The 22,341-nt window shown below is 34.0% G+C and overlaps 1 protein-coding gene and 1 non-coding gene across 6 annotated transcripts in view; one reads left to right on the top strand and one right to left on the bottom strand.

Annotated features, from left to right (window-relative positions):
• Positions 1–22,341, top strand: part of LOC142341632 (protein unc-13 homolog B-like) — a 238,982-nt gene that overhangs the window by 41,475 nt on the left and 175,166 nt on the right. The gene's annotated exons all lie outside the window — the stretch shown is intronic.
• Positions 8,987–9,058, bottom strand: Trnam-cau (transfer RNA methionine (anticodon CAU)). The gene has a single exon. It is a non-coding gene; the product is annotated as a tRNA-Met (tRNA).

Consider the following 22,341-nt stretch of genomic DNA (forward strand, 5'->3'; position numbering starts at 1 on the left):
TATGGTCAATTTTCTCCTTCGACTCGTTTCGGGAATTCTTCCGGCTATGTTTTTTATAGCTGCGAAGCTGTAAGCTGAGCGTAGCTATATTGCGGTGCTCTTGGTTTTTTTTCTTTCTTCGTCTGACGCTCTTTTTTCGTTTTACATTTGTTCACACAGCAAAGCTGAAAAAGTCAAATTTTCTGAATGACTTCTTCCTCTCACTAACGGCATTTGCGCGCGTGACGTCATTTCTCACTCGCTTTAGCGAAAGTTTTTAGGTTATTTGCGTGATTAGATTATGATCATACGTGACTTACCTCACTCAATAAAATGACTTTTGCACTTTAAAACTTAAGTTTAATTTGAGTTTGTTTAAGGTCAAAGGAACTCATATGTGTAATAACGGTTCCTAACGAGAGGCTTCTGTGGAATGAATTTTAACAACCTTTATTGATTTATCGCTGAATGTTTTTTAGCCCAATTTTTTAAACGGCGTCGATTTTTTTTCAATTTAGATCTGTATCTGTTTCTATCTCTATTATATGGCACGCAGGTCTATTCTTTCGCAGCTATTCCGGCAATCTGCCGGCTATGTTTTTAATATCTGTTCACACATTTTCATGATTTTTGAAGTCAAATTGGAGTAGTGATTTTGGTCACGCCGAAACAGGAAGTGGAGCGAAAAAGCCAGTAGTTTTGCGGTATAAATTTTTGCTCTAAATTTAAAATAGAGTGAGAAAACGGTGTTTGAACAAAAATTCGATTTCTCGCTAGTGTCTTTTTGTTCACATGCGGCAATTTCACTTTGATTTTTACTGTTTTTTTTTCAATTTTTTGGATCGGATTTTTTTCTAAGTGGTTTTACCAATCCATTCATAGTCCGTTCTAAGCCCAGTTTTCTGTTTAGTCAATGAAAATTCTGTGACTTGTACGTCAGGACTTGTCCTGCTATGTTTTTTTTTACTTCGTCGAACAAAAAAATGTTTCGCTTTACCTCATTTCGCCGCTTTTTCAACATTTTGCGTGAAATCTTTTTGACTTCTCTAGGCTAGTTTCTCTATTCTCTCATTCTGCTAGAAGTGATTTTGAACATCAGTTGCTCAGCAAAGCAATTCAAAATGAACAGAGTCAGTATAAAAAATTGAAGTCAGAAATAGAAACGGGATAAACCCATAAAGGCCAATTTTAGATGCCCGCTACTTACAAGTCGTTCCTATAAGTCTTAGTTACCATCTCTAATGATTATTGGTATTGTCAGTAGCCGCTGTGGCCTCTCTCTAAGAAACAGAAGTACGTTCAACTACGAAATGCCATCAAAATAAATCTGACTTAAAATCGGACTTAAAAAATGTTTTTGTACAAAAATCTTTTTTTTCAATATCTTCTATTCTTTCAATCACAATCATGCTTATTGGAATCAACGGCGGCTATTTTCCGGCAATCTGCCGGGTATGTTTCAATTCCTGGGATTGTAATTGATTTTATTTCAGGATTTGTTTGTAAGATGTTTTTACACATTTTTTCATGACTTGGATCTCTCAAAAATGTCATAAAAGTGACGCCCATTGGACATTTAGTTTCATTAGAGGTCCTTGGCTGACATCAGGAGTCGTTTCAGTGCTCAGTGAGCTGAAGTTGCTGAGAAAGCGTTCATTTACTATTAACAGCTCCTATTTTTTTTACTGAGGACAGGGCAAGCATTTTTAGGATAATTTCTCCAAATATTGGATCTCTTTTCTGTCGTTTTTGTCTGTTTCATGTCGCACTAGCCTTCTGCTAGGTTGTATGTTAGTTGTTATGTGGATACTGGCTAGGGAGTATTTGTCCTTGGAAGCCACAAATATCAATAAATTAGTAACGTTTTGTTATTTTTTTTCCATAAAAATTTCTCATTTTTCACTCTTATAGGTGCGAAGCTGAGCGTAGCTATATTGCGGTGTTCTTGTTTTTGTTTTGTCTTTTTCGTTTTCTTTTGCTATACATTGAAACACAGCAAAGCTGAAAAATTCAATTTTCTCAGTGACTTCTTCCTCTCTAGCGGCGTCATTTCTCACTTTCTCTGGGTTTGGGTCATTTCAGTGATTAGATTTTGATCATGTATAACTTGCCTCCCTCCATGAAGTGGCTTTTGCACTTTAAAACTTAAGTTAATATTGAATTAGTTTAAGGTCAACTCATATGTGCAATAAAAAAATAAGCTTTATTCACTTATCTTGCAAAATTTTTTGCATAGCTTTTTGAGCGGCGTCGATATATTTTTCAACTTATAGCTGTGTCGGTTCCTATCTGTAGTACGGCCTAAATTTAAGGAGGAAATTCTTTTTCTGTTTGTTTTTAGCCCGAATTAATTCTAATTTTCAGGTTTTTTGTCTCAAGTGTTTGTTAGATGGACCTTAGGTTGACCTTAGGTTAGATGGACCTTAGTTCAACAAGGTCTTTTCCATGTCACAATTTTTCATGTCTATGAAAAAGCTATTTAAACTGACTCAATGTTGATGCAATTGAAATAACCATTATCCCCGCAATTTTTTTGGCCGTCTAAAGACAATTTCCATTAAAAAATTTTGAAATTGCAAATTTTCATTGAAAAGTCGTAATTTCGCATTATTAATATCTTCAAAATATTTTTTGAGCTGTTTGTTTTGATAATCACCAACATTTTTTGATAAAATCGAAATTGTAGTTATAGCTAGCATGAGAATAGGCTAGTTTCCAGAGACAAAGATATTAATGTTGCGAAATAAAAAGACCTTTAAGTTAAATTTGCATTTTTTTTTCAAATTATTTTAAATTTTTGGTGGTTTTGAGTTTTCTGACCCTTTTGTGACCAATGAAGTGTTGTAGAGATTGAAAATGTTTAAATTAATTACTATAAGCAATGAAATGGTTTTGAAGATATTAGTATTCCAAATGTAGACAGCTTTTCAGTGAAATTTGCTATTTGAATTTCTTAATGAATTTTGTTCTGATTCAATTTTTTTTATTTTAAAGCGGGCAATAAATATTTTTCAATGCTTGTGCGGGGATAATTGTTATTTCAGTTGCGTTAACACAGCTTTATTTTAATAGCTTCAGGGTTTTTAGCAATGCTGATGTTTTGATTTTTTAATTGTGAAACTTTTTGTCTCTTTGGCTGGCATTAATTGAGTACAGTGCTTTTACATGTTTCTGTCATTTTTCTGTTTTGTATTTGTCCTGCTATGCTTTCTTAGCTGAAGTAAGTTTGTTCTTGACTTTTTTCACTTCTGTTTTCGAACATTGACTTGCTTCAGAATTTTCATTTCTGTTTTTTAAACATTGGACTTTAACAGTAGCTTTGTTACTTATAAATTAAAATTAGGAACTGCTGTTAATGCTCAAGGTCGAAAGGTGATCTTTAGCAGTTTTCTGCCTATAGCACTTAAAGATTATCTTGAGTAGTTTCTGGTTTTAAGTTTTTTGAAGTCAAATTGTAGTGATAGTTTTGCTCACGCTGAAACGGGAAGGGGAGCATAGACGCAATTGGTCCTTGCTACCTGAACTTTGTTCACTATAATTTCAAAGTGTGAGAAAATGCTGTTTAAACAAAAATGCTCTCGCTAGTGGATATGTGTTCACATGTAGCTATTTGATTTATTTTTTTACTGTCCTCCAGAATCCATTTTCATTTGTTCTTTTTCAGTCAGTGAAATTTGTTTGATCTGTACGGCAGCAGTTTTCCTGATGATTTTTAAAATTTTGTTTTGTATTTCGGTCACCTTTTTTGTTTTCCATAAGGGCACGACTTTCAAATTTTGTCTGGCTGACCTCACTCACTGTTTGAACTGAATGAAAAATAAAATTTATCCATCAAATGTACGCGAATGCATTGAAGGTCAAAAAGACAAATAAAAAGAAACGGAATGAACCAATAACGCCTGTTCATTAAGATTTTGTGTTTGAAGATTTGTCTTAGTGCACTAAGTTATCAGAGTTCCTTGTATACCGCATACTGATATTGGTATTCAGCCTATTGTCCAATAGAGGCCGAATTTTACAGTACTCATTGAGTCAAATAAAATTGAGAACCAAACTAGAACACTTTTCAATACTTAAAAATTAGGTTTTCAATTTCCTCATTTCTCTAACTGTATCAATCTCAACATCCGTCAGTGGGGGCAACGGTGGCTGTTTTCCGGAAATTTGACGGCTATATGGGCTTTTAACTGCTAGCCAGTATTTGAATGTTACCAAGACTAATGCAAAGAATCAAAATGAGAACTGAATTGCGTGTAAGATGTCCGGGTTCTCTGTTGTGTGTGAACTTTCAAGTTCTGCTCATTTGAGCAGAAAAAGAGCAGAAGCTGAAAGTTAAGTGAGCCAATTTAAAAAAAAAGTAATGTTGACAGGACGTCGAAGACCTGAAGAACAATCAGGCAGCAACTGGAGGATAGGAAAGAGCATTCGCCACCAAAAACTTTTTATCGTGGAAAATTAAGCACAAATTTTAATAATCTTGTTTTGTACTGACCTGCCGGGCTTCGAGGTCGAAAGGTGATCTTTAGCAGTTTTCTGCCTATAGCACTTAAAGATTATCTTGAGTAGTTTCTGGTTTTAAGTTTTTTGAAGTCAAATTGTAGTGATAGTTTTGCTCACGCTGAAACGGGAAGGGGAGCATAGACGCAATTGGTCCTTGCTACCTGAAGTTTGTTCACTATAATTTCAAAGTGTGAGAAAATGCTGTTTAAACAAAAATGCTCTCGCTAGTGGATATGTGTTCACATGTAGCTATTTGATTTATTTTTTTACTGTCCTCCAGAATCCATTTTCATTTGTTCTTTTTCAGTCAGTGAAAATTGTTTGATCTGTACGGCAGCAGTTTTCCTGATGATTTTTAAAATTTTGTTTTGTATTTCGGTCACCTTCTTTGTTTTCCATAAGGGCACGACTTTCAAATTTTGTCTGGCTGACCTCACTCACTGTTTGAACTGAATGAAAAATAAAATTTATCCATCAAATGTACGCGAATGCATTGAAGGTCAAAAAGACAAATAAAAAGAAACGGAATGAACCAATAACGCCTGTTCATTAAGATTTTGTGTTTGAAGATTTGTCTTAGTGCACTAAGTTATCAGAGTTCCTTGTATACCGCATACTGATATTGGTATTCAGCCTATTGTCCAATAGAGGCCGAATTTTACAGTACTCATTGAGTCAAATAAAATTGAGAACCAAACTAGAACACTTTTCAATACTTAAAAATTAGGTTTTCAATTTCCTCATTTCTCTAACTGTATCAATCTCAACATCCGTCAGTGGGGGCAACGGTGGCTGTTTTCCGGAAATTTGACGGCTATATGGGCTTTTAACTACTAGCCAGTATTTGAATGTTACCAAGACTAATGCAAAGAATCAAAATGAGAACTGAATTGCGTGTAAGATGTCCGGGTTCTCTGTTGTGTGTGAACTTTCAAGTTCTGCTCATTTGAGCAGAAAAAGAGCAGAAGCTGAAAGTTAAGTGAGCCAATTTAAAAAAAAAAGTAATGTTGACAGGACGTCGAAGACCTGAAGAACAATCAGGCAGCAACTGGAGGATAGGAAAGAGCATTCGCCACCAAAAACTTTTTATCGTGGAAAATTAAGCACAAATTTTAATAATCTTGTTTTGTACTGACCTGCCGGGCTTCGAGGTCGAAAGGTGATCTTTAGCAGTTTTCTGCCTATAGCACTTAAAGATTATCTTGAGTAGTTTCTGGTTTTAAGTTTTTTGAAGTCAAATTGTAGTGATAGTTTTGCTCACGCTGAAACGGGAAGGGGAGCATAGACGCAATTGGTCCTTGCTACCTGAAGTTTGTTCACTATAATTTCAAAGTGTGAGAAAATGCTGTTTAAACAAAAATGCTCTCGCTAGTGGATATGTGTTCACATGTAGCTATTTGATTTATTTTTTTACTGTCCTCCAGAATCCATTTTCATTTGTTCTTTTTCAGTCAGTGAAAATTGTTGGATCTGTACGGCAGCAGTTTTCCTGATGATTTTTAAAATTTTGTTTTGTATTTCGGTCACCTTCTTTGTTTTCCATAAGGGCACGACTTTCAAATTTTGTCTGGCTGACCTCACTCACTGTTTGAACTGAATGAAAAATAAAATTTATCCATCAAATGTACGCGAATGCATTGAAGGTCAAAAAAACAAATAAAAAGAAACGGAATGAACCAATAACGCCTGTTCATTAAGATTATGTGTTTGAAGATTTGTCTTAGTGCACTAAGTTATCAGAGTTCCTTGTATACCGCATACTGATATTGGTATTCAGCCTATTGTCCAATAGAGGCCGAATTTTACAGTACTCATTGAGTCAAATAAAATTGAGAACCAAACTAGAACACTTTTCAATACTTAAAAATTAGGTTTTCAATTTCCTCATTTCTCTAACTGTATCAATCTCAACATCCGTCAGTGGGGGCAACGGTGGCTGTTTTCCGGAAATTTGACGGCTATATGGGCTTTTAACTGCTAGCCAGTATTTGAATGTTACCAAGACTAATGCAAAGAATCAAAATGAGAACTGAATTGCGTGTAAGATGTCCGTGTTCTCTGTTGTGTGTGAACTTTCAAGTTCTGCTCATTTGAGCAGAAAAAGAGCAGAACCTGAAAGTTAAGTGAGCCAATTTAAAAAAAAATTAATGTTGACAGGACGTCGAAGACCTGAAGAACAATCAGGCAGCAACTGGAGGAGCGGAAAGAGCATTCGCCACCAAAAACTTTTTATCGTGAAAAATTAAGCACAAATTTTAATAATCTTGTTTTGTACTGACCTGCCGGGCTTCGAGTTTCTATCATCATTTTCGAAGGATCTTCTTTTTTTCAGTAACCGATTTTGGTTGCTGTTCAAATGATTGATTGCCGCCTCAGCTTCTCAGCCGCTATTATAGCGCTCCTATTTTTACGACTCGAAGAGGAGTATTGGTGGAGCGTCTTTTTATTACGACTCGAAGAGGAGTATCGGAGAAGTCCTTTTTTAATCAATTTTATTAGAGTGAATTTTGAAGAGGGAAATGGAACGCGTGAAAAAAATTGGAGTGAGTTTGGTGCTGAATAAAAGTGAACAGCGGAGCAAAAAGAGAGTGGTTTTTTGTTCATATCGCTGTTTTCTAGAGAGCGAGAAATTGAGGTGTGAAAAAAATTCTGTAAGCGAGCAAAATTTTTTGTTCAGGTGCGGCATTTTAAAGCACTTTTTTGTTTTTTTTTGGTTAAGAGGTTTGGTTATGATTTTGTTTCAATTTTAGGCTGGTCTTGGTAGTAGATTGAAGGTTTCTGGAAATCGTATGAATTTTATGCTAATTCGGAGGTTTTTCACTTATTTTGCCGATATTTTGGGCTAATTCTTACGATTTTTTGACGGTTGTTTCGTTTTAATGGCTCAAATGGGCATTGAAAAGACGCCTTCTACTTGAGCAAGGTTTAGATAACAATTGGGTACAGTTTTATGGATATGAATAATTTTTTTGTTGAGAAATTTAACAGAAAATGGCGAAAATCGGAACTATTTTTCTTAATTTTCTGCAGTTTTTCGTTTTTTTTCTCTGTTTTTAGACAAGTTTCTTACCCTATTATGACTTGCCTATTGTTTTGCGAGCAATTGGATACCCTATTGGCTGAAAAGAATTTTTCTTTGGATTTTTATGCTTTGTAATATAAAAAATTTAACTTTTTTCCAGTTTTTTAGTGCAAGTTGTTTTCATAATTTTTTTCAGAGCTTTTTTTTCATAATTTGGCCTCAAGTATGTTTAAAAAATCACATACGTGGTTTTAGTAATTAATAGTTAATTTTGATGAAGTAATTTTGGCAGAGATGATCATTTCGGGATCTCAATTTATAACAAAAATTTGATTAGATTTTTTTATTATATTTTAACAGATTTGATTTTGTTTTTATTTTTTTATGGTTTTGTTTCAAAATAATCATAAATTAGTGGAGGCACGTTTTGTCTGATGAGTAGTTGGATGGCGTTTAAATGGATTTCCACTTCGAGGAGTTTCCGGAATTCTTCCGGGTATTTTTTATTTTTTAACAATAATTTTGTTGGAGTGTATTTGAAACAGGAAGTGAAATGCGTGAAAACAATGTTTTTTAGATCAAATTGATGGAGAGCTGAGAGAAGAGCGAGTGTGTTTTTGTTCATGTCAATTTTTTGAGAGAGAGAGCGAGAAAAGTAGGTTCGAAAAAATTTTCATTGAGCGAGCGAAAATATTTGATCACGTGCGAGTAGTAATATAGTGAGCTACACTCCCCGGGGGGGAGGGGGGGTGAGGTCCCCCATGTATTAAGATAGGGTATAGCGTATTTTTCGGGATTTGGGTCCTCCCTAACGTATTAAGATAGGGAATGAATTAGCATGTATTAAGATTAGGTATAGCGGCGTTAATGTATTAAGATTGGGTATAGCCGCCATGTATTAAGATTAGTTATAGCCGGCGACATGTATTAAGATTATGCGCCGACATGTATTAAGATTAGTAATAGCCGCCGACATGTATTGAGATTAGTAATAGCCGCCGACATGTATTAAGATTAGTAATAGCCGCCGACATGTATTGAGATTAGTAATAGCCGCCGACATGTATTAAGATTAGTAATAGCCGCTGCCATGTATTAAGAGTAGTATAGTCGGCGCAAATGTGGGGGGTAGGTTCGGAGACGCTCCTGATAGGCTGAAATTTTGAGGGGAAAAAATCAATGTTTGTGTAGTTATTAAGTGTTTACTTGAGAACAATAGAATCGGCGTGGGTAATTAATTGCTGTAATTATGTGAGGGGTAATTATGTGACAGGTTGAATTTTGTTTACAACTTTTATGTTATTAAATTGTGAAATTAATTGGTGGGGGTTTTCAATTACCCTAGTTATCTGAGGGGTAATTATGTGACATGTTGAATTTTTGTTTACAAATTTTAGGTCAATTGCAAAGATTGTTCCCCTAATTGTTTGAATCAATTGTGTAACAAATGTCTTTTGCGCGCTCATTAATTGGAAAAAGTCAAGATAGCAAGAGGTAGTTTTGATCTACCGTCCTCTGGGTTATGGGCCCAGCGCGCTTCCACTGCGCCATCTTGCTAATTACATGCATATATGCATTATTTTTTGTACATTATTTGAAAAAAGATGTTAAATAAAAGAAAAAAATGAATTAAAATAGTATAAAATGACAGACACAGTACAAATTATGAGCATCAAAATACAAAATTACTCAATCATTTACAATAAATTGTATAAAATTCATTGAACATCAAGGTACACTTAGCCGAGTGGTTAATAAAGTTCGATAAAAAAAGTTTAGAAAACTCACGAGAAACAGTTACGAGAAACATATACTATCGACTTTATTAACTTCAGCTTACTAAATACCAAAATGAACACTACTACATATAGTTACTTATAAAATTTAACACGTGTACATCATGAATATTGTTCAAGTTGGTTTGGAAAAACTTAAATAGTTGAAATGCTGCAAAAATTGCGTAGAATCCACACAAATTTTGCATCTTCTGAAGTGGTCGATGTATTATTTTTTGGTACTTTTTACCTAAAAATTTGTAATGTGTTACTGATCGAGCCAGAGAATCCGCATAATAGTAACTTCTGTTGAGTCGAGCAATCAATATCCAATGTTCACCGACTTCTTTACTCGAAGCAGTGTTAATGATTGCAAAGCTGAATTTGGGTAAATTTGGAATGAAATCTGCTGGAAACGATCCAATGTATTTGAATTTTAGCTCAGGAATGCGTTCAATAATTTGTTGAAGAGATTGATTATCCATGACAAATAATCTTCTGTTTCAATTCAAGCTCCGTTTGAACTGGGATTTCTCACATTACAATCAAGTTGAAATGATTCGTTCTTTTCAATAAAGCAACAATCTTTAGATTGGGGAATTTTACGTATCAGACCTCCTGTAGATTCACCTACTCTGTCTTCACTATTACCTGTGACATCGGGATGAAAGATAATAATGATGATTAAAAGTCCCAGGAATACTGCACAAATAAGGTATACATATAAGTTTGGAGTAGGTCTACCCCAATTTTCATCCATTCCCTATCTTGATATTATAGTGTGGAAAGGGTTGCAACTGGGCGATGAAAGTACATATCCAACAAATGTTCCAACGCAGAAGGCAATAATATAAAAACCATAAAAAATTGAGAAGAAAATTAAAAAATCTTGATTAATGCAGAGTTCTTCAGACATTCTTAGAAACTGTTCCAAACTGATCAATTTTAACTGTTGAGATTCGTTCTCCGAGAACAATTAACTCGGTAACATTGGTTAGCGGACGTTCAAAGAACATTTCTAAACGAAGACTTTCCCCACTGAGTTCAGGATAATGAACATTTTCACCAGCATCTTGGAGTGATGTGAGATCGAATACAAGCACATAATGATCTGTGAAGAAATCATTCGGTAACGCAGGAATTTCTTCGTTGAAGTTCATTGCCTTCATTGTTGTAACATAAGCTCTACAATTGTTGGTTGTATCAATTGAGACAACAGCTCTCCCCCCTCGAACAATTCTCAGCTCCCGCAGTCCAAACTTTCGATGAAAAGGATTTTCTTGAAAATGTCCGGTGAATGCTGAATTAGTGTTCATTGCTATTGCAATTCGTCTGATTGGGGCATTATTGAAAACATTTTCCTGAATAAATTGATTTTGTCCAGAAGGAATAATAAATGTTCGCGCAATTGTCTCCATAAAATTATAGCAAGCTGGTTGATGTGTTAGTTGATACTTGATTGTCTGGTGATAGACCTCATTAACGACAACACGTCTCGTAAAAAGTGAACAGTCAAGAACTCTAAGGGAAACATGTGGATTGTAGGAAATACTGTAAAAATTTGGTCTCGCTCGAATCAATTCGAGTCTAATTTTTGTATTTGGAAGTAATAATTTTTCACATTGAAATAAGTCGATTGCAAGTTTACCATATAAGGTAACCCCATCTTTCAACAAAAGCTCTTCTTCCCTATCTATGAACGGACTTTTTTCATAATCACTAGGATCTTTCTCAAATTCGTATCCATGACAAGCCAAAATTCCTTCATTATTCATTGTAGAAGCATTGAATTCATTGGATATCAGAGCTTTGTGGCCATAGAGTCCGTTAGAGTTGTACACTTGTTGATTGTTTAAATACACTTCGCAGTTGGAGAAAAGAGAGTGTAACAAGTTGTTGACATGAGTCAAATATTGTAAATCATCATCAGTGAAAGTCATACCCATATCTGGTTTTCCATGCTCCTCTTTTTTCATGAAATCGTCAAATAATCTTCCCTTTTGTAATCCAACTTTAATTTGTAAATGAATATCTCTCATATCGAGATAAATACTTCTATCTGTTTCAAATTCAAATTCAATGCTGCTTTCATCCAATGAAGTGCTGGGATAAACTTCTTGAATATGGGATGATTCAATTGGTTCCAAAACCGGAATTTTGTCAAAAATCTCCAAGCAAGAATTTGTAAAGTGTCCATAACGGAAATTACTGTCATTTGTTGATCTGGTATTCATTTTAGTTTGGTAAAAATATCCCTCCTAGTTCGACGACGTCGACTGATTTTTGGCGAGCGTTTTCGAATAATACGTCGTTTTCTAGGTTTTCCTCCTCCTAGTTGTTTACGTAAAGTTTTCTTTCCAACATCTGTGGCTGCAGATTTGAACTTTTTCCTTCCAGCTAATACATTTCCGATTTCTGGCGCAGCTAATTCAATCAAGTCAGCACCAACTCTTTTAGCTGCTGGTACAACATATCGTCTCAAAAAAGGAATTGCAGTTCTCCCAATTGTTTGTGCTAAAGCTCCAAATCATCTTCCCCTTTGTCTTGAATAACCACGAAAATACGGTAAATCACTGTCTGCAACCATTTTTTGTAAACTTAATTTTAAAAATGATTGTCTGAAGCTCTTCTGAACATCAATACAGCTCTTGTTACACCTACTGAATTGAAGGGAACTTTTTCACCGTATGAGTCGCGGAGCTCAAGTTTAATGCTGTGGAAAGAATTTTTAAGAATTTTTTTAAATTGTAGATTTGGGAAGTTTTGATAATTCATATATTTTCCAGTAGATATTATGTCTCCATTCTTAATTTTAGAAATAAACGGAATACATCTCAAAAGCGCCGCTTTTGTATCACCTACAATATTGTATTCAACAATATCGCTGTATATCATGAGAGTATGAATTCGAACAATATCATAGGGAAATTTAGGAAAATGTGGTCCAGCACCACTCATAAAAACACCCATTCCGTAAACAGCTTCCTCACACCCAAATACGTGACAGAGATCAGTACTGAAGATAACTAGTAACGAGTTTTCATTAGGAAGGCTTAGGGATATTCGCTGTGTAATTCTGTTGACTTTTAATTTGATTGGGGTTTTCTCATACTTTTCTCTTTCCTGAATTTGTTTGTTCATTTCGTTCACAATATCAGATATTGATGGATATAGTCCTGCATCAATTGTATAACAATCGGAAGGTTTTGTATCTGGAGTTGCAGCATCTAGATAGAAAAATTTTCCATCTGTAATATTCTGGTACAAAGATGGATATGATAGTTCGGTTATTGCCACCTCCCATTCTCCTTCAAGGTTAATCTGTTCGGGAAGGAAATTGGTAAAAGAACTCAATGTATTATTTGGATAACAATCAAAGGATGCGTTGGAAACCAGCTCTACCGTAAAAGAGTTCATCACTAAATGATACACTTTGAGAGCTCTTGTTCATAAAATTTTCCTAGTATTTCATCACCCTGCTCTCCCTTGAGGTTGTATGTTGGAGGTTTGTACGTAGCAATCTTAACAATTTCAAAGATTTCACTCGTGAACTGTGACTTGTATCCTTTTCTAAAAGGAATATCGTATTTCGAAATTCGTACTTTATCCCCTACTTTAAACCGAGGTTTTTTGTATTGTCTGATCGGATTTTTGTAAAAAATTGATAAAAAGTCTTTGTTTTTTACCTCTTTTGGAGCTTTACCTGTAGATCTATTTACTCTACTATTCATTGTATTTAGGAAAGATCCCATTTTTACAAGGTACTTATGCCCGTTTTCTTCCATGAAGCGATAAATAATGTTTTTCAAAGATCTGATAGCTCTCTCAGCTACGGCAGCTTTTGTTTCACTTCTCGTTGAATAAATTTTAATTTTCTTTTCTCCACAAAATTTCCGAAATTCGCCACCAAACTCTGTTCCTTGATCAACCCATACTTTTTGTGGGATGTTGTTTTTTCGTAGCATTTTTTTGAAAGCTGCTACAGCATCTGTAGAATACTTTGATTTCATTGGTTGAACACGGACAAAACGAGAAAATACATCAACGCAAATTAATAGATACTTTACTCCGTTATTAAACTCTGACAATTTGTCCATAAAAGCTAAATCAAGACACCAAATTTCATTTATCCGCTTTGCAAATGCAGGTAATCGTCTAAAATGTCGATTTGCTTGACGGTATTTTGTATAGGAATTTTTAGTGTGGAGAAAGGAAATAACCTTGCCTCTTGATAAACCGCTCGCTTTTTGAAGATTTCTAACCGATCCAAATGCAGCTTTTCCTTCTTTGTATAATCGTTGAAGTTTCGCTTTTTCAGATTTTGAAAGGGATCCAACTCCCTCTGTCTTTGCTTTTGGCATCCTTGTTTACAATTTTGCTCGGACTTATCCCTGTAGCATCAAGTATTGTGTAATATATATCAGGAAATGCAATATTTTTTCTCTTCAATGCGTAAATAAAATCGGTAAATGCTACATTTGTATCTCTTCCATCCAGTAAAATGGAGTCACTGAGGGACAGCTTGATTCGAGGACATTTGAGTATTTGATCTACAACTGACTCGTTTTTGAATGATTTTGTGTTAGTGGTGATGTCCTTGTGAAGAGAATCTAAATTTTGTGGAACGAAGTTAACTTTTTCCTCACTCTCGTCCAATTTATACACATGTAATTTGAATTTTTGTTCGTAAAGCTGTTGAGGAATCAAAACAAACTGTTCCATTTCAAGAAAGACGGTTAATGATAGACGGAGTTAGAATTGATAAAAGTTCTATTCCTTTCCTTGAACTTAAAATTGCTCTCCTTTTATTTATTCCAGTTCTTTTTAGAATAAGCTGATGAATTTCGTCTTGATACTTTTTTACGTCTCGTTTTTGAATATCTTGCAGTTCTCCTCTGAGCATGTTTACGATGCACTCGTTTAGGAACTGAATAAATTCTTTCGGACAATTTTTTAGGTAAGTTCTTTTGAAGTTCCGGGAATAACTTTGGAACGTTGTCAGAGTAGAGAGATGTTGTGTGCTCATCACTCAAAAATGTGGTCTGCTGTTTATGTTGTGGAAGGAAAAAAATTGAAGGAATCGATCCACTATTTGTACAAAATCGAAGAGAGTCGACTGTTTTGGGAGTTAAATCAATAAGTAAATGACCATAAGGAATAGAAGTTGCTTTGGTATACCAATCTTTTAATTGTGAACCTAATCCCAACTGTTGGCTCAGAGTGTTTATTTGCAGTACATCTCTAGGAGATTTGAACAAGACGATATGAGTATTTTGTAACTCTATATCTCTTCCTAATCTACTCTGATGAAATAAAATGTGTTTGATGTATATTGTGCTGAGTCCTTTATGTCTTCCAGCTGTTGCAATTTTAACGAAATCTTTAGAGCTGGAAATCTCCTCACAAGAGTCGTCAAAAGTTAACAGATACTTTGTTCCGTTATTTGGGAGGTTTTGAATAAACTCAAAGTCAACTCCTTCTATGAACTCAATATTTTTAACATCTTTAGACATTAAACCATAAAGAGATTGATAATGTTGATAGAAGTAGTAAATTTTGTCGAACTCTGGTTGAAAAGTTCCAATTGTTAACCATTCATGTATAAGATGAGATTTCCCAGATCCGCTTGGACCAACCAATGAAATAAAAATTCGTTCTTTTGTGGGAATTATCTTGTTCATAATTTAGGTGAAGGTAAAATATAACCAACTGTACTAGAAAGGATTGCAATCCAAACTGTTGTTTCTTCACACGTTGTAGCCAATGTTATTCGTACTATACAACAGACCAGAATTACGAGTATAACAAAAAATTGGGACAGAAAAACGACTAGAGACCTATTACCAGTCTGTCCAAAACATTTCCATGATTGTCGTTCCTGATTATTATCATCAAAGACAAAATTACCCAAATTTAATCCTTTATCTGTATGCTCAGTCATTTAAACGTAATCATTGAGACGATAGAGAAAATGTTTCAACTGAATTGTGATGTAAATAAATAAAAAAATGAGATAAGCTTCTAAACATAAAAAAGAAACAAACAACAGCGACAGCCAAAACACTGTCTCTTCACAGGAATTAATAACAGAAAGCATAAAAAAGGAGAATAAATTCAAAATTAAGAAAAACGACAGAATTGAAATGAAGAATAACTGTGTAACGCTAGGACAAAATTTGTTCAACTTTCTCATTTTTGAAGCAACTTTTCTATGTTTTGTAGGCAAAAAAAATGATTTTAAAAATTAATTAAAAGACAATATGATACATTACAATCAAAGTATATAAAAATTTTTACAAATATTAAATTTTGTCAAAAAAATTAAGAACCCAAGTTCCATAAGCATAAGCTTTCTTCTCTGCACAGTGCAATGTTTTCTTGTGTCGGTAGGGGTAGTTACTACATTCCCAGATTGTATCTTCGTTGGAAATCAACTTAGAGGCTTTTGGACATCCAAAATCGTCCAAATTTTCCACATCCTTACACAAATAATTGGATAGGATTTTACATTTCTCCAATCCTTTGGCAAAGTAATCGGTTGTAGGAGAACAATGTTGATGAATTATGGTTGGAAGATCTGAGTAATCAACTTTTCCATTATTCCAGTTTATTCCATGTAAATTCTTTGTGTTCCACTTTGCTTGAAATGTTGGCTTGTAGTCATTCGGTAGGAGGAATGTATATCCTAACACAATTCCGTCCTTGAAAATTCCCAGCTCCTTGACAACTGTTCCCTCCAAGCACTCAATATCAAACACAACGAGAGTCATCCTCTTTTTAGCTGAGATAATTGACAAATGATTAACAATCTAGTATTTTAAAAATATGAGGATGACAAACTTTGATGTAGAGACAAAAGAATAATCCAGTTATATGACCTAGAAGACAGGAGCTGGGTAATTGCGGCAGCATGTAACAATAACCTGGTCCTTCGTCTGTTGTTGTTTTCACAGCTCCAGCAGAATCATGTAAAATTGCATGTAGACGAAAAATTTTTGATCTAGCTAAGAAAAAGTCCAAAAGAGAGTTTCCATATCCAATTCTTCCTCCGTGAGGAAACTTTTGATCAATTTCGTCCAAATCGACATTTCGGTCCCAAATTTTAAACGCTGCGAGAAAACAGTTTTTACGTTTTTCGTTCGTAGGGAACATTGAAAGTATGCTTCCGTAACAATTGAAAATGTTTACCAGAGTAACAATATTCATTAACTCTGAGTTGTTTCGTCCAAAATAATGCAAGTCTTTTTGTAATTTTCTATATAGGACGGAAGTGTTGGTAGATGATCTACTAGATTTTTATACTCCTCTTTTTTCAAATCAATCTTTGTAAGAAAACTCCACTGATATCTGTTCCAGCGATGTTGAGAAATGGAAATTTCTTGTTTGTCAGAACGATATGTTAGAGTTGTTCTGCGCAGCCCATTATGAATAACCCACTTGAATTCAGAAATTTGGGACTCTACGTCTAAATTATCCAAATTGGGAAAATTTTGCGCTTCAAGAACTGTATATGAATACCTTTTAAGCTCGTGATGTAACCTGACGTGAAAAACTTTTGATTTATCTCTGAGACTTAAGAAAATGTTTCTAGAGCATCCAATATCCCAACTCATTCTAAGAAGAAAAAAGTTTCAAATGAAAAAATGTTTACTGAAAGTCAAATACATATAATCACCAAATATTCATCATTCAATATAAAAAACATCATAATATTGCGCAGCAGTATTTATTGAAATGTACATTGTTCAATATTAGAGAAGTCTTTAAGATTTTCAATGAGTTCCTTGAATTCTTCCATTTTATAGCTGACGTAAGTCACTTGCTTGAACTCATTGCTCTCTTTGCGACAAAATAGTCGGATCTGGACATAAACTGAAGCTGGATTGTCCTGAACGTACTGTATAAAGTTAACGTAGAGTCTTCGATTTTTTCCAATGCTGATCTCTCTTGCTTTGTGACATTGTTGCAGCACGTCTTCCATTTTTGGGTTCTTCTCAAATTGAGCTGGATTTTCTCGAATTTCCCAGTCTCCATTCAGCAGATCGTTCTTCAGAAGACAAAATTTCTTGAATTCGTAATCTCCAATTCTCAGTTGTTGGTACTTTTCAAATGTTCCACATTTATCTTTTTTAAAGACTTGAAAAGTTGGTTCCGAGTAATTTTGTCCATTTCTAAATATTTGGGACACAGTAAATCTCCCAAATCTGTTTGGATGAGAACCAAAGTCAATATAAAATGGGACGGAATCAGTACCCAATTTAGGCTGTGAATCTGTAAACATTGATGGAGCGCTCGAGTAACAAGGAGATACTTTGGAGAGAGACATTTACGTAACTTGAGTAAGCTGCGAGAAGTTGATTAAAGGATTTGCTTAAAAAATTAAGGGCCTCTACAACGCAGAATTTCCTTTTATGCTAATGACATCATTGTTTTCGCACAATTTTCTAAAAAGGAAGAGAAAAATGTGTCTATTTAGAATTCTTCCTTAAAAGGATTTCTAATCAGAAATTTTCAATAAAGAAAACTTTTGAATCATTATAGAAAAAGAGTCTTTGTGTTTAGCACGTCTGTGTTGCATTAGAGAGAAGTAGTGACGAAAATATTTTGAACAAGTAAAACATCGAAATTTATTAATCCGCTGTTTCTTGAATTGATTCATAGTTCAAATGAGATTTTAAATTGCACATAACAATTTCATTAGTTTCCTTATTTGGAATTTGAATTCCTTTATAATTTATAAGTTGATTTCCTTATTTGGAATTTGGTTTTATTTATAATAAATAAATTAGTTTCCTTATTTGGAATTTAAGTTCAAATAAGGAAATCAATTTCTTTAGAACTAAATAATATTACAGAATGGCAGCAGTTATGTGTCAGGTTTTACCACACTTTTACAAAAAATTCTGTGAAAAGGCGTTGTTTATATCTGTATCTGTCAAAGATTATAGACCATATATTCTTACAAGTGAATATGTTGTTGCTTCACACAACAGTTTCTGTCCCCTGAAAACCTGTCGATATCACATTGTTCTCATTTCTTTCTCCATCGGAAACTTGCTTCAAAAACTGGAAGATCTCTCCTATTTATATCAGACAGTTGATTGTTTATATACATTATATAAACATCAATTTTTTGGCAATATTTTGGAAGAATCGAGACTTGTCTTTACTCAGTTAGACAGAGCAGTACAACACAATTATGAGAACAAATATGTTGAGAAGTTACCTAGTGTGTCTAAAAAAAGATTGAGTAGAAAGAAGTTCAAGAGACATCTACTGCGCGCTGAACAAAGAAATGTAAGCACACAAACAATGGGATCTTCTTTTCTGGACAGAATTCAATCTCTTAAAAACTCAAAATATGAGGGTGAATTGATAAAAATTGTTGACTGTTTGTTAGACGGCCATGGCTTAATTGATAATTCTCTGTTATATCTTGAAATTAGAAAGTAATAAATTTGTAATTGCATCACAATTATTTACATAGTATCAGTTTTATGTTTGGTTTAAAAATCAAGAAAATTCAATTTCTCTTTTTTTACAATCTTTTTCTTAAATGTTTAAATTGATACCTCTAATCTGTTAAATGTCAAGTTTTGTAACAAATTATTCTTTTAAAAGTCGAGTTTTCTCACAAAAATTTTTGTTAACTGTTGGGTTTTGGAACAATTTATTTTAATAAAAGTCGAGTTTTCTCAACGAAATTTTTGTTAAATGTCGAGTTTTCATTCAATCTTTTTGTTTAAATATCAAAAAACAGTTTCCAATTGGATACAATAAAGCGCAAATTTTTTCCTGATTTTCACCAGTTTACGGTATAATTTAACGCAAAAAAGGAAGAGATTTTTAATTTGTAAAATGACAAGTTTTCTTTTTCTATAACAACTTAAAAATCGAGTTTTCATACAGGTTTTTTTCTTAGAAATCAAATTTCTGCTCAGTTTTTTTTCTTAAATATCAAATTTTTGATCAAAAACTTTTGTTAAATGTCGAGTTTTGATAATGCTATTTCCGTTAAATATCAAGTTTTGTAACGAAGTTTCAAAATTCAAAATTTTGTTTGATTATATCCTTGTGAACTGGTTTAGAAAAGAAAGCTCACATGAGAAAAATTATATTATAAAGAATGTTTAAATACATCACCAGGAAAATGTATAAATCAACATACAACTTTTCCGTTAAGAACGATTACAAATGAAGCCGCAAAATTGTACCAACTCGAATCTATTCAAACAGAGTTCTCACAACATACTCTGGTAAGTTTTGAATCTCATTCCCAAAAGGTCTAGAACGTTCAAATATTACTGGAGGATCAGTTGGTTGAACGCTGATTGAAGTTGTTGAATTTTCATCAGTCAGCAAAATTGGATTGTGCGCCGTTCCATCCTCTATGGAAGGTGTTGTCATTGATGGAGTAGTCGACATATCAGTAGAACCATAGTACTGTGCCGGATCAAAGTTCTGCTGTTCATTTGCTGTCCAAGTGCTAGTATCAACACTTAGCTCGCTCCCATCAAAGCTTGACACAGTTTGAAGCAAATTCCCTGACTCCTCCACTGAACTCAAAACTTGATTTACATCCGGGCTAGAGAACCAAGAGTTGGGAATTTGCCCTTCTTCCCAAGGGAAAGTATATTGAATGTTGCCAGCGACGTAGGTAGGTGGAAATTCTGTCCCAGCAACGTGGGGATAGTGGTGCCCACTAATAACAGCAACCTCGTGTCCCATCGCTTGAGTTCCAAGCTGATTCTCCGTAATTGGAACCTGACCCTGATGATAGGTGTCGAACTGTTGTCGCTGGTGTTCAATAATATGCCACACAGTGATGGGTAAAGTCATTACAGTCTCATATAATCCGTTTGATAAGTCTTTAATACTTATCCGAGCAGTATCCTCAGTGAAGGAAAATGAGTACAGAAGACTGTTTTGCACAGTAAACTCCATTTTGTTCAGATGAGTTGATAGAAGTGGATTTTTTAGAAACAAAAGCAGTTTGTAAATGAACGTATTGAAAACTGTCAAGTAGAGAGTAAGTTAGAAAACAACAAATTTCACTTTATAGTAGGACAAAAAGAATATCTAAGTTAGAAACAGATAAACGTTACAACTGAAGTAAGATCTGTAGATAAGAAGAATGTGAATGTAGGAACTCAATTGTATAAAGTTTTGAAGAATAGTTAGCAGGACGATGAGGAACAGAGGTGAAATTAATTTTGAGGAAATGAAAGAGAATGATGAAATCTAACTTTGTCGCTCCTATTTATAGTGAATTCCGTCCAATAAGAACAAAGTAACCAAAGAAGGAAATATTTTGTAGAAAAACTGACGTTAGTAACCGAAACAGGAAATTGAAATCATTTAATGTATCCAAATATGGAAGAAGTTGTTATAAAATGATGCTCGTATACGAAGCAGGAACATCAATGCGTGAATAGAAACCTAATATGGTTTTTGAATAATACATGTATCACATGATACGACTACTTGTTTACTAAATAAGGATAGCTCATTGGGAACGAAGTGACATAATTTACCAAAAATGTTAAGCTCTGATAAATTTGTTCAACTTCGTTAAATTTTAAATCAATCTCGGAAAGTATTCCATTTTTGGAACAGAACTTTTGTATATATATATTTGGGAGCCGAATTCCAAATCGAATTTTTACTCCTTCAGAATTGTAATCTGTATAATAATGAAAAAACAACGCGCTTTGTACAGATGAAGTGATTGCTATGGGGTCAGGAATTGGAATACAGTTCGCTTGTGCTAGATTTCTGTACTGTTCTAAAATTTCGGGAACAGATTTCAAAATAAATAAAATTTCGTACTTGTTAATGTGTAGCTCTGACGATAAATCAAATGATTGTTTCGTTATATAATCATCATATTTGAATTTTTTAATAGAAAATGTTGCATATTCGAATCCTTTACTAAATCGGATTATTCTGTCATTCTGAACGCAAATGTCCAAGAAATTGTAGAAAAAATAGGAATCAACATCAATCTCGTCAACTTTGTAAGCATCGGCAATTCCTTCTTTCCTCTTATATATTTTTTCCAACAACTGTAAATGATTTTTGATTAACATTTTTCGCAAATGAGCAAAATTTCACGCAATACTCTGGTTATGTAAAAGAAAATTAAAATTAAGAAACAATTACACAAAATAAAATCGTTAATCTTCAGAATAATTTCTTTAACACGCGATTTCGATTGGTTGAGAGGTTCCAAGACAATAACGTTAAGTTGTAAAGTAAATATTTGTTCGTGAAGTATGGATGAATATTTGTTTTCGACATCTTTAACATTGTTGTAAAAGCACATTCATGTGCTAATTTCAATTTTCAATAGGACTAGATTTGTTTGCAAGCACCGAATTCTGTCAATTGCGGATAGACACAAATTTGAATCACAGAGTTTGTTAAGATTGGAACAATTTGTTTGAATTTGTTGTGAGTCTGTTTTTGGATTATGGCTGGATGAAATATGAAAACTTATATAAAATGTAAAAGAAATGATTAAGAAGATATATAAGAATGATTTGCTATTTTTGAGTTTACTCCAAGGAATGAATTCACATATTTAAAAAGAGTGTTCTTAATTATTAAAGGTATTTGTAAATGGAAGAATCTGATTGGTTTATTCATTATGTTCTAGAATGTTCGGTTATGACAACAAGCTTCTTAAAATGAAAATGATAAATTTCCATATATGGAGTGATGCGTCATAGCTGCGTTCCCTAAATGTACAATAATAATTTCTTTCATTCTCACTTTGTTATTGTCACAATTAGTTGCTCGTCACAATACCCGAATTTGTTTCATCTTGTACCAAAACAATGCCTTCTCTCGATAGAAATCTCCCAGTGAAATGCACAAAGTGCAACAAAATGGTGGTGAAGAAGAATATGGCAAGACACAAGCAGTCTTGTGATAGTGGGACTCTATTTTGTCCCAAATGTCCACATTTCAGTACAAAGAAGAAAGAAGACATGAATTACCACATTGCTAAGCATCACGCTCCTAAGGATACAAAGCTAAGCACTATGTGTACTGTATGCTTGG

The sequence above is a fragment of the Convolutriloba macropyga genome, chromosome 6 (genome assembly GCF_964194025.1).
Source record: "Convolutriloba macropyga chromosome 6, txConMacr16.3, whole genome shotgun sequence".
NCBI lineage: Eukaryota > Metazoa > Xenacoelomorpha > Acoela > Convolutidae > Convolutriloba > Convolutriloba macropyga.